Source organism: Ceratotherium simum, chromosome 4 (assembly GCF_057802395.1).
Source record: "Ceratotherium simum simum isolate JZ-2026a chromosome 4, ASM5780239v1, whole genome shotgun sequence".
Lineage (NCBI taxonomy): Eukaryota > Metazoa > Chordata > Mammalia > Perissodactyla > Rhinocerotidae > Ceratotherium > Ceratotherium simum.
Window position 1 is genome coordinate 94,080,519 of NC_141903.1, and position 14,145 is coordinate 94,094,663.

Consider the following 14,145-nt stretch of genomic DNA (forward strand, 5'->3'; position numbering starts at 1 on the left):
GGGAGGGGTGGCTCCCCTGGAGAGGGCGTGGAAGCTCCTGCCCTTTCCCCAGACCTGCCCTCTGCGTCTCTTCATCTGGCTGTTCCTGAGTTATATGCTTTCATGGTAAACCAGGGATCCAGTAAGTGAAATGTTTCCTGAGTTCTGTGAGCTGCTCCAACGAATTAATCCACCTGAGGAGGGGCCCTGGGAACCTCCTGATCTAGAGCCGGTCGGTCAGAAGCACAGGGGACACCTGGACTTGTGATTGGTGTCTGAAGTGGGGTGGTCTTGTGGGACTGCACCTTGTACCTGTGGGATCTGATGCCACCTCCAGGCAGACAGTGTCAGAATGGAGTTGAACTGTGGGACCCCAGGCAGGAGGCGAAGAATTGCTTGGTGTGGGAAAAAAACCCACACGTTGCTGATCAGAAGTGCCAGAGGTGAAATAGAGAATTGAGTGCAAAGGAAATCACAGAAGTGTGTTTTTCCATAGCAGCAGCCGTCTACACGCCCAGGAGAGAGGCCTCAGAAGGAACCAGCCCTGCGGAAGCAAATGTCTGTTGTTTGAGCCCCTGGTCTGTGGTGTTTGTTACACAGCCCAAGCTGGCTAACACACCATCATTATAATTAAAATTAGCTTTAATATTAGTTTTTTCTCTCTCTCCCACAGGAGGTGGATTTTTGGATTTGGGGACAAGAGAGACTTTTACTCTCGCTCTGACAGATAAAAGCTGAAAAGCCTGAGACTCTGGAGCTGTTGGTCATGCGTCTGTTGTCATGTGGAAAAAGCCAGAAGGAAACAGTGGGGGCTGACAGAGCAGAGGTGGGAGGTGAAGAGACGGAGGCACCTGGTGCTGGGCACCATGGTCTCATTGCTTCCGAGGCCCCGTTCGCTGAGACCCCGACATCTTGTAATAAATGCACCATACTTACGAAACCAGTTCTCATTGGGGTTTCTGTCACTTGCAACCAGAGTCCTAAGAAATGTAACACAGTCCATAAAGTGACAGATGGCAACTGGATTGGTTTATTTTTATTTATTTTTTTTTTGAGGAAGATTGGCCCTGAGCTAACATCTGATGCCAATCTTCCTCTTTTTCTTTTTTTCTCCCCAAAGCCCCAGTACATAGTTGCATATTCTAGGTATAGGTCTTTCTAGTTCTGTGTGGGACACCACCTCAGCATGGCTTGATGAGTGGTGAGTAGGTCTGTGCCTGGGATCTGAACCAGCGAACCTCGGGCGGCCAAAGCATGCAAACTTAACCACTACGCCACCGGGCGAGCCCCAAGGATTGGTTTATTCTAATGAGTCACACCTGCAGAAGATAAGAACTTAAAATGTGTTCTAACTCTAGCACAGCTATCCCCAGTGCCCAGGGTAGTCCCACACCCATGGGGCAGTGGCAGTGCAAGGGGTCCACTCTGACCACAAGCATGCCTGCAGCTGTTGGGGAAATGTAATTTAAAAAAAAAAAAAAAATTAGGGCCAGCCCCGTGGCTTAGTGGTTAAGTGTGTGTGCTCTGCTGCTGGCGGCCCAGGTTCAGATCCCAGGCATGCACCAACACACCACTTCTCTGGCCATGCTGAGGCCGTGTCCCACATATAGCAAGGATGTGCAGCTATGACATACAGCTATCTACTGGAGCTTTGGGGGAAAAATAAATAAATAAAATTAAAAAAAAAATTAAAGTGAGAAGAGAAAAAAACAGTTTTATATTCAGTAAGTAAGAAACCATGAAACCAGAATGTGATGTTCATCACAGGCAACCCACTAAGAGACTGTAGAGACAGAAAACAACCTCACTCTTTCACACAGCTGAGTGGCTATGACCCGTTCAATACTTCAGGTGGGTTCTGCCATTTGGAGCCAGGTGATTGCTGAAGCTAGGACTATCTCCTCCCAGGAAACTGAGAGATGGAGCGTTATCTTTCTTGATAATTACAAAGGGGATCAGAACATGCCATTTTGGCATTTGGGTTATTTTGAGCTAACGGCAATTGAGAATCAGCAGATGAATAAAGAAGCCTTCTTGGAGCTTCCTTTATCTGACTAAAAGCAGAAACTTCTGAGAAATGAGGGCTGCCCTAAATCTCTTCTCTGGGGGAGTTTTATAGCCATGAAGAAGACGGAGGGCCGGCCCAGTGGCTTAGCGGTTAAGTGCGCGCGCTCCGCTACTGGCAGCCCGGGTTCGGATCCCGGGCCTGCACGGAGGCACCGCTTCTCCACCCATGCTGAGGCCGTGTCCCACATACAGCAACTGGAAGGATGAGCAACTATGATGTACAACTATCTACTGGGGCTTTGGGGGGGGTGGAAGGAGGAGGATTGGCAATAGATGTTAGCTCAGAGCCGGTCTTCCTCAGCAAAAAAAAAGAGGAGGATTAGCATGGATGTTAGCTCAGGGCTGATCTTCCTCACAAAAAAAAAAGACGACGACGGAAAGTTGGCACCGAGATAAGTACACAGACAAACCTTACTAAACAACACTCATCTACCATACATTTCCTAGTCACCTTCCCACACCTTATGTCGTTTGTTAAAATGTTATATAAGCTTCTGGTCTAACCACTTCTTGGATATTCACTTCTTTTCTGTGAGTCTTCCATGTATGTAAAAATATTAACATCAATAAAATTGTATGCCTTTCCTCCTGTTAATCTTTTTTCATGTTGTTATGAGAGGTTCGGGGATTCGATCAGAGAGGTAAAAAAAACTTTCCACTCCAAACAAATGGACTGAAGCTATATTTTATTATATAGAGGATAGTAAAGGCGATAGTCCACAAACAGATCTGAATAGGTCAGATATTAAGAGGGAAAAAACACCAGCTTGACTGGAAAGGGAAAACATCCACATCGGCTGAGACAGCGGCAGATTCTAATAGGTCATATAATAGGGAAAAACATCAGACCGATCGGAAAGGGAAACACCAGATCGACTGAAGGGAAATGACACAAATCAACCGGAAAGAGAAACAACAGGTTAACCGAAAAGAGAACACATCAGATCAATTACTTCACAATACATCAATTACTCACAACATCCACGCCCCACTGCCGGGAGAGTCCTGTCAATCCACACGGCTGGGCAAGGATCCCACATCCTGGGCAAGGTGTCCCTTCCACAGGTGGAACTCGCACCAGGTCTCAGTTTCCAGCAGTTTTTATACCATTAGTAATTTTCAGAGTAAGCAATTACAGAGTTTGCAGAGCAAGCATTTAGTGTTTCCATGCACAAATGGTTATCAGTGGTGTATGTGCATTGAGCCCCCGGCTAACGTCCCAGCCCAGTAATTGTGTACGTGCATTGTTGTCTCTGGTTATCGTCCTAGCTTGGCACAGATGGCCAGTCCATTCCGTGCTACGACGCTCCAAGAGCCTTGAAATGTTACAACTTGCAACTCTCTCTGTGGAGGAAGGGCCAGTTCCCACCACGCAGAAAGCAGCTTTTATATTTCTTTGTGCTGGTGGCTGTAGGTCAATGGAGAGGCAAAACATGGTTGTACTCATGTCAAGACATTTTCGGCCGTGGCCGTCTCCATTAACCATAAGACACCATGTGCACAGACAATGAACTTCGTACACAAGTACACAACGCACATCCAAGAACCCAACATCCAATGATTATAACCATTACAAAATTATCTTGTAATAAAGGACCTCAACCCCAAGGTAACCAATCAAATAATCCCTTAGAATATGAAATATTATTAACTTGATCTTGTAAATCATGCACAGCATCAAAGATAACATTAGATACGGTAACACTTAGGCCTAACAAATTAGCTTGTAGAAGTCCAGACCAGCCCCCATCACGGAGGGTAGCAGAAGGCAGGGTAACAGAGAAATTATAATTAGTTTTGTGTAATTGATCAGAGATAGGCTTATACTGAGAAGTTGCTTGATGTTTCTGAGATCAAACTTCTCGGCCAATCATAGTCCAGGTTACAGGTCCCACTGGTGTAGAGCAGTTGCTCCAGCAGTGCAGGGTCAAAGGTTGTCCTATGGAGACATTAGTTGGGGTGTAGGTCTGCAGCAGACGTGGAGGTGCACCATAGCATAGCGAGCACGGCAGGAATATCTATTCATGTAAAGAAACAGAATTTTTAGGAACATGATATAAGTGTTTATTTCCTAGATACATGACTATGAGTGTTGCGGTGGGCCCTTGGGCCACTACTTCTGCAGCATGGGGAGCTGCATTGGGTGGGTGTGTCACCCACACCTTTGCTCCAGGTTTCCATCCATCTGTAGACCCAAATCCTTGCATTCCTCTTTTAGTTAATTCAGTTGGAGGTTGTCCTTGTGACGCACTTGGAGTTAGGAGGGGAAGCACCAATAATTGTCCCATTCGTGTCCCAGACGCTATAGTTAGCATTGTCACTACCATTATATAATATAAATTTTATTTTTCCTCGGTAATATGGATCAATAACTCCTAGTACATTAATACCTTCTGCTGCCAGTCCTGAGTGTCCTTTTAACAAACCAAAACTGTTCTTGGGAAATTGTACCCCTATCCCAGTAGGGGCTATAGATTGCTTCTTAGGGGGCAATTGAATAGAATATACAGTGGATAAGTCCAATCCAGCCACTTCGGCCGTGGCACGAAAAGGCGGGTTAGTAGATTGAGTCAAGGGCCACAGGTTAAGGTCATAAACTCATGGGTGGCGGCTGCCACTTCTGTAATCTCTGCTGGTAATAACCTTGACAGAGGAGCGGTACTTAGATGTTTATGCCATCCCTTTAATGAGCCATGACCGAGTTCTCTCAATTGTTGTTTAAGCAATCCACGCATTCGTTCTATGAGGCCTGCAGCTTGGGGTAATAAGGTATATGATAAATCCATTCTATATGATTCTCCTTTATACAAGTTTGAATCAACTTACCTGTAAAGTGGGAACCGTTGTCACTCTGAATCTGCCTTGGTGTTTCACAGAATTTTATGGCACTCTGTTGGGTGGCTGCTTTAGCCGGCATAGCTAATAAATAACCAGAATATAATCAACAGCAGTGCAGGCATAAGTATAGCCACAAGAATTTGGCAAGGGTCCAATAAAATCTATTTGCCAGGTATGGGCGGGAAATAATCCCTTTTGGATATGACCTTGGTAGGGGTGTGGAACTCCCCGTTTATTTAACTGTTGGCATAACTGACATTGTTGTACTGCAGTGGCAATATCATCATGGGTGACAAGTATTCCCCTTTGTTGTGCCCACCTGTATGAAGTTTATTCTCCCAAGTGTCCACTCTTTTCGTGGACCCATTGTGCTAAGCCTGGGTTGTGCATTGCATGACTTTGCACCAGCTGATCAGCATAAGAGTTATACTTTTGTTCTGTAGAAATTAAAGAACTGTGAGCATCAACATAAAATACAGTAACAATTGTATTTTAGCATCATAATCATATGTCTTTTCATAATTTCTTTTTAAGTTAAAAAAACTTTAATTTTGGCAGAAGTTTATCAAAAATATCAAAAGATTTTAAAACACTTGGTCAAATAGGAAACAATGCCTAGTTATTTATTTAATTAAGTCGACAACAGAAACAGTCAAAGGCAAACAGAGAGTTAAAACAGTCAAAAAACAAAAAGAAAAACCTTAATAGAGAGACTTCAGTCCTTTTGAACATAGGAAATTACTTTAACAAAACACAGATGTTTTGTCTTTTACATGGACTTACTCAAAAGAACACCTTTTAATCTCTATATACAGAGCAGACCAAAAGTTTAAGAAAATTACCTTTATAAGAGAGAAAGCCAAATCCTAATTTTCTACCAGCTTACTTTAGCCAACTTGACCATGTATAAAACTCCTCAGGGCTTTGCTTTCACAAACCTTCTGTCACTTACTTTTTACATTTAGAATTTGTCCTATGTCCTATGTCCTATGTCCTATGTCCTTTTTTTCTTTTCTTAGTACTTTAGGACAAATTTATCTTTTTTAATAAAACAAACAACAATATCTCTATTCTCTATATCTTTTTTATGGACAACATACATTTTGCTTTTTGTATACAGACTTTCCAGAAATGTGTACTTTCTCACAGAAAATTCCTCAACATGCACAGAACATGTTTATCAATAAACACAAGCATCTTTCAGTTTTTTTTTGAGATAAGAAACCAAAGGCAGACAAATCTATAGATTTAGACAAATCTAAAAACAATTTTTAATGTTTTATCTCATGTGGAAATGACCCAGAGTCTCAATAAATTTTTATCAACTTAATTTAGCAAAACTCTAAAGCTTCAAGTTGCCAAAAAGATTTTGGGAGCTGTTTTTGAAATAACTTTGTCTTTTAGAAGTCTTGGTGTATTAATTAAAGATTGCATTTCATCGTGAGAGGTTTTGAATCCTCTCTTTTAAGGGTGACCCTTAAGGTGAACTCATCTGAAACAGATTTTCCAGAATGGCCATCACAATTTTAAATTACTTCAAAAGTTTACTTATTTTCACTTGCTTAATTTCAGATCAGGAATTCGGGGGGAGTTGAAGCGGGAAGCTCAGCAAGAGAGGGGAGGGGGGCAGCAGATTCAGCTTTGGCTGCCGGCATGTTTAATTACTTAATTATTTTCTCTTAAAGAGGCAGTACAGTATTTCTGATTTTATTTAGAAACCTCAAAAGATTAAAATAGGCTTCCCACTAGTTGTTTAACTTTTTAGCTGGCTTTTTCCAATTGCATAAGCGAATACATCAGTTTTGGTAAATTGAAATTGCCCCATTTTGGTCACTTTCTCTCTGGAGTCTATGGGATACTGTGGCCATGTGGTGTTCTTCTTCTTGGACATGGGCTCCTAGGTGAATATAGCCCATTTAGCCAAGAGGTGGTCCAGAGGGCTTTTCTTGGGGACAGATGGAACTCCCCACCTCCAAAATTACAAACATACAGAACAGACAGTCAAATGGGATCCCAAACAGAACAGACAGGTGCATCTAACAGATTCCGGGTAAAAGTCCTATAATTATTCCCACTCCAGTAGGGATAGCCCTGCCTCTTAAAGAGACAGGACTCCAGATGGAGGGGAAGGGAGTTTTCGGTGTAAGCAACAAGAAATAGACAAACAAACAAATAATTCTAGAGCTTGTTTCCCTGTCATAAGAAAAATGTGCCCAGGGTCAGCGGTGCCAGGTCAGATGGAAAGAACTGGGAGCAGTCCCTAGGGCAAATCATCTAGGCAGCTGCTGGACTGTTTCCCAGGACATCCCACCCAGCCCAGGGCCGCCGAGCCACAGGCAAAGAGCCTCCCGGCTGGCTCGCCAAATTATTATTTGATAACATATTCAGGATCTCTATTTGTCACATAAGAGGGGCCAAATAAAACTAGAATGCCAGGCTCATGGCAAGGAAAGAGTTACTATTTTGGGTGACATCAGCAGGGAGTGTAAATCTGAAACTTCTTTTTTCAGAAGTACCTTCTCCCTTGTATTTTATCCCTATCTTCTATAGCCCACGATAAGCAGTCAATAAACACCAACCTCGCCGTGCCAGAAAAGAAACATCATCTCTCTCTTTTTTTTTTCCTACCATCTGCAAAACTTTGGTCACATCCAATGATTCATATCTCACAGACAAACATCCCAAGATTCACAAAATCCTGACCTATAAGTCCACTCCCCAGCCAGAGTGCAAAAGGGAGGGTCCTCCCATCCTGGAATTTCTTCCACCTTGGCTTCAGTTACCCTTTGTTTGAACAGGAAAGCCATCTCCTTAATTGAATCCTGCTCACAGCGCCAATTATGTTATGAGAGGTTCAGGGATTCGATCGGAGATGCAAAAAAAACTTTCCACTCCAAACAAATGGACTGAAGCTATATTTTATTATATAGAGGATAGTAAAGGCGATAGTCCACAAACAGATCTGAATAGGTCAAATATTAAGAGGGAAAAAGCACCAGCTTGACTGGAAAGGGAAAACATCCACATCGGCTGAGACAGCGGCAGATTCGAATAGGTCATATAATAAGAGGGAAAAACATCAGATTGATCGGAAAGGGAAACACCAGATTGACTGAAGGGAAATGACACAAATCAACTGGAAAGAGAAACAACAGGTTAACTGAAAAGAGAACACATCAGATCAATTACTTCACAATACATCAATTACTCACAACATCCACGCCCCACTGCCGGGAGAGTCCTGTCAATCCACACGGCTGGGCAAGGATCACACGTCCTGGGCAAGGTGTCCCTTCCACAGGTGGAACTCGCACCAGGTCTCAGTTTCCAGCAGTTTTTATACCATTAGTAATTTTCAGAGTAAGCAATTACAGATTTTGCAGAGCAAGCATTTAGTGTTCCCATGCACAAATGGTTATCAGTGGCTTACATGCACTGAGCCCCCTGGTTAACGTCCCAGCCCAGTAATTGTGTACGTGCATTGTTCTCTCTGGTTATCGTCCTAGCTCGGCACAGATGGCCAGTCCATCCCGTGCTACGACGCTCCAAGAGCCTTGAAATGTTACAACTTGCAACTCTCTCCGTGGGAGAAAGGCCAGTTCCCACTACACAGAAAGCAGCTTTTATATTTCTTTTTGTGCTGGTGGCTGTAGGTCAATGGAGCAACCAAACATGGCTGTACTCATGTCAAGACACATGTTAATTTGCAGACCCCAGATACTGAATCCAAGAGGGTAGAGGAAAGTTTTTTCCTCCTCTACGATTACATTTCAGAGATGGCTCCCAGGTCCTTGAGGATACATTCCTGAGAGGTGAGACTGGCAAGTTTAGCCATCAAAAGATTTACGTACATTTGAAAAGGATAGAGGAAGAAATACTGAAAGAAAAGGGAGAAGGAGGAAAGTGTCTTCCCTTAATTTCAACAGGGAGAATTCAGCCTCTTATTTTGAATTTACATTTGCCCTTACACACCAGGCCTCCACCTGTCGCCCCCATACCAGCATGATGTGGAGTATTCAAGAAATATTTGTAAAAATGCTGCATCAGCCCCAGACCTTCACTATTAATGCCCTATTTGGGGGCCCCTGGTTATTGGGCTAGAAATATATCACCTTCATGGTAAAATAATTGGAAACAATCTGAATGGCTTCAAAAGGGAAAAACGTGCAGTCATTAAGAAGAGTCGGGTGGTTCTCACACGTCCTGGCAAGGTGTTAGTTGTAACAAAAGACAAGTTGTAGGACCACGTGCATAAGATGCCACCATTTAGGTAAAAATAACAATTAGGTGGTTGTATATGCACCTCTTGAAGAATATACAATAAATTCTATCTCAAGAGGGAGACGAGGGCCTCAACAACCCCTTGATTGAGAGAGAATCGATTTTCACTATATGCCCTTTCTGAGTTCTTAGATTTTATATCATTTCCGTGGATTTCATTTTTAAAATAAAAAATATTTGTGACAACATCAGTAATGTAAATTCTGAGACATGTCGTGTTCCTACCAGTACAGGGTAAGAAGCCCCTGAAATCACTGAACTCCTCATGGCACCTTGCAGTCTGATATCAACCCAGCCCTAACTCTCCAGCCCCCACTAAGTCACAGAGGTTGTAGGAGAGACTAGAGATGTGGACGCTCACACAAAAGGTGAGCTCAGGCCGCCCGATTGCATCCTCTCTGGGCTCTCACACTCCAGCTCACTGCCCACCCCCCTAATCGCCCCAGGGCCAGGTACTGACCTCGGGACAGCCCTGCGCCCCAGTTATTCAGACAGGCCTGTCCTATCCTGCTCCCCTGCCCCGCCCATCCTTCCCAGGAAACCACCATCCAGGCCTTGCCCAGCTTTCCCTGCTCCCACCCGCCCTCACCTCCTGACACCCTGGTGCCATCCCGTGCATCGCTGCGTGGTGCACGGCCCTCCCGTCTCCAGAGAGCTGTCAGTACTGAAACCTCTTCCCTCATGCTGGCCCTTCTGTGTCTAGTGTCTTCCCACCCCCGAGTAAAACCCACGCCTGCTTTTCTAGCTGTTCCTTTCTTTCGTGTTTCATGTCTAACAGCCAACACCACAAACTTAGAATAAAACTCGATATTCCCCCTACTGTCGCCGGCGGTTACCCAGCAAGCCGGCCTTCCCGAGCTCTCACTGACAGCTTCTCCTCCACGGCGGCTGCCCACGCCTCGAGGTCACAGAATGAGAGGCACAATTCACACCACAAAGCCCTCCTTCAAGCCATGTTTGGGGCCAAACTCTGAGGTCCTCTTCCCTAGCGACTTCCCACCTGGTGCCGTCCAACTCATCATGACTTGTCACTTCCTTTCTGCTGCAAAGAGACCCTAGAGTACGTCATCTTTAGATTTATTTTTTATTGGGATATAATTGACATGTAACATCGTGTGAGTGTGCATGTGTTGATTCAATACATTTATATGTCAAAACACGGTCATTGCTGTAGCATTAGCCACACCCGCGTCAGATAACGTAATCATTTCTCATTTGTGGTGGGAACATTTCAGATCTACGTTCTCAGCACCTTTGAAGTTTTTAATCCAGTGTTGGTGTCCATATTCACCATGCTGTGCATCCGACCTGCAGGACTTACTCATCTGGTTGCAAGTTTGTACCTTCAATAGCATCCCCGCGCCCCACAGGACCTTAGGGGACGACTCCCCGCCCTCCCCACAGGAGCTGGAATTCCAGGCAGACAGAGCTTTTCCGGGGGTCACACCACCCGCCCGATCCTTCCCTATGAGGGCCTCCCGGCTGCCTGTCTGGTGGACCCACCGGGAACTCTGACTGTCCCCCGTCCCGTCCTTGAGAAGGAAGGCAGGTGGAAACCAGAACAAACCGGAGGAAGGAGCCCAGAGCCACGTCCAGCACCTCCCGGTGGAGAGAGTGCAGACTGGACACAGGGGCACGAGTGGCTCTCGCCTGCAAAGAGGGGCCCCTGAAACAGACGGAAAGCCCACCGTGTCCAAGGGCACACGGACCCAGGGCTCTTCTGTCGCTCCGCTGTCTTTCCCCACCCCAGGGGAGGCACCACGAAGCCCCTGCTGGGCGTTGGTCATCGCAGTGAGCCGACAGGCCTGACGGTAGAGTCCACGCACGCCCCGTGGTCTCGGGCTGCCTGGACTGGGACGTGGGGAGGAGTCAGAGACACTGCCATGGGGGCTGCCGAGACCTCCTAAGGTAGCTGAGGCCCAAGGAGATGCTGCCGGCCATGGCTGCAGAGCCCTGAGGCCCGGGGCCGGAGGCTCAGATCAGTCCAGGACGGGCGACCCACCTGCTTTACCAGCAGCAACTGGCTTTGGGAGCTGGTGACCCCATCCCGGCGACCGGCAATGTTCCGGGGGATAGAGGCCGCGAAGTGGGCTCCTGGAGGAGGACATGCTGCAGTAACATCCCCAAGAGGTCGAAGCGGCTCGGGACAGGCCCCACCCCAAAATACACACTGCGGCCTATCGTGATTTTGAGCTGAAGGCGAGTGAGAAACAGCCAGCACAAGGGGGGCTCTCCCCCTGAAAGCAGGGCGGGAGCTCCCGATGGTGAAGGCGCCCCGATCCCATACCGGAGACAGGGGAGCGACCCTCGCCCCTGGAGGCGGTGGACAGAACACAGGGAACCCGGACTGCGTGTGACCGAGTGAGTCTGCAGAAACCCCCTCGTCCACCACCGTCTTCCCCAGAGATTCTTCAGCTGCCTTCCCAGAACTTAGCCCTCGCAGCGCAAACCCCCTTTCCTCCGTCTACTCACTTCTCTACACTTTATCACCCTTTGTTAAAATGGCGTATAAGCCCGAGGTCTAACCTTTTGTTTTCACTGCTTTTCTGTGAAGTCCCCATGCACGTGGAATTAAAAACATGGGATAAAATCTGTACAGCTTTTCTCCTGCTGATCTGAGCTCCCGGTTTAACCCACAGACCTGTCAGCGCACTTCAGAGCGCCGCGGAAGAGCTTCCCCGCCCCACGAGGCCCGCGGTGCCCGCGGCCCCGGGGCGAGCCTCGGCACGTGCGGCTGTGTGGCCGCCCCGGAGCCCGACAGCCACGCCAGGCTCTGCGGTCACTGCCGCGACGCCAGGCCCCGTCGGGAACGCGCGGCAGCGCGGCACGAGGGCCGAGGAGCGGACAGCCCGGCGGGGAGGCCGGGCACGCGGGGCGGACACAGGCGCCGCCGGCAGACCTGTGACCTGCTCCGCGAGACAGAGGCGCGGTTCCTCTGTTGTTTCAAAAGGCCACACGGGCCGGGCCGGGCCGGACCTGGAAGGCGCGGGGCTGCGGACGCCCGCGCTGAGGCCGTTCCCGCCGCCTGACCGCGCCGCTGGGGGCGGTGCCGACGAGCAGCCTGTCCCGCGTTCCAGCCCAGGAAACGCGGCCGTGCGGCTCACGGGGCGCCGCGGGCGACTCGGGGGCACGGCCGAGCGCGGCGCCCCTCGGCTCCCGCACCCCCGAGGGCGCGGGGCGGGCTGGGCTCCGACGGCGGCGGAGACGCGGCTCCCGCCCTCCGCGAGGCGCCGTCCCGCCGGCCGGACCCGCCCCTCGGCCCGCCCGCCGCGCGCCCACCCGGGCCGCGCCCCCGCCCGCCGCCGCGTCTGTGCGCGCCCTGACCGCGGACCGCCCGCCTTCTCCAGCCCCGGGCCCCCGCGTTTCGTGAAAGCGGCCGGCTGGACACGGCAGCCAGCGCAGGAGAACCCCCTCACGCCGACGTTCCCGCTCAGCGACCCCCGTCCACCGCCGCCTCTCTGCTCGCCGGCCACACCGCCTGTCTTTGCCGGGTTTGGAGGTGAGCTCGGTTCCACACTGCAGGCTCCTTCCCCTCTGGCAATGGCACCGCATAAAATCTCTTTACCGCCTTTAACTGTCTGGCTTTCTTCATCTTTGACGACAACCTCTGAGGGGGATCAGAACATGTCACCCCAAAAATGCCACTGTGGCATAGGATTATTTTGAGCTGAAAGCAAAAGTGAGGAAAAGCAGACAGAGGATGACTCTCTGCCCTCCCCCATCTTCCTAAAAGCAGGGCACAACCCCCCTGGGAAGCTCCCCCACCCTGGACGAGGAAAAGGAGAATAACCCTCGTCAGCAGAGACGGAGACAGGGCCGAGATGAGTCTGCACAGGCAAACCTTACTAAGTAAACCCATCTACCGTTAGTCTCCCCATATATTTACCTTCCCACAATTTACCACCCAAGCAACCCAAACCCTCTTTCTCTTGTCACATCTCTACAACTTATTGCCCTTTGTTAAAATTGTACATAAGCCCCCAAGTCTAACTTTCTTTGGGCTTTTCAATTCTTTTCTGTGAAGTCCCTGTGCACGTGAAAAATATTAACATCAAATAACATTCATATGATTTTCCTCTGTTATTCTGTCTATTGTCAGTTTAATTCACGTGCTGTGGGTATGGAATCTAAGAGGGTAGAGGAAAAGATTTTCCTCCCCTACACCTCAGAAGAATAAATGCTACAAACATACAAAAATCATCATTCGAAAACTTATTTATATTTCCTTTCACACTTAGTTTTGTAAATTTCAAATAAAGGTTGTTTGATTTTAATTTTGTGTTTCTGTTCCTCTGACTAAAAGTGGCAAATATGTATGGAAACAAAAGATCAACATAAAAATGATTCAAACTTCACAGAACTAAGCAGGAAAGAGCTAGAAATGCTGAAGGTCAGCTTCGTCAGCACTGGGGGGAGTGAGGCTGAAGGCCACGGGCCAGGCGCCCGGGTCCTCCTGTGTCTCACCGGCGCATCTTCCGTGCGTCCTCCTCTCGGATCCGCAGCCTCCCTCCACCGGCTCCAGGCACAGCAGCTGAGCTGACTCTCCGCGGCTGCCCCTCCAGGACGTGTGCCCACACTCAGCACAGAGCTGGCAAGGGACCCCCACGACGGGGGCGGCTCACGGGGCCTGTCCCAGGACAGCCTCAGGGTGGACAGTGTGGCCTCACAGTGTTCCTCCGGGAACCCACTGGGGTGGGGAGACCAGCTCTGCCGGCGTCACACGGGCTCCTCCGAACAGCAGCCTCCCCCCGGTGCCGGACCTAACACACAGGCCACCGCGGCTGGTCCGTGTGCCAGGACAGACCCACAGCAGGTGGCAGGCCGCAGGCGGCCGTGTCCACCACAGGCCAGGTCGCCGCAGCCCTCATCAGCCTCCCCAGCCCCGCCCACGGCCGTCAGGGCTCGCCGGGGCGCCCCTCTCCCGTCGGGAAGCTCGCCCACCCGAGGGTGAGGGTGGCTGCCACCTGGCTGTGGCAAGCT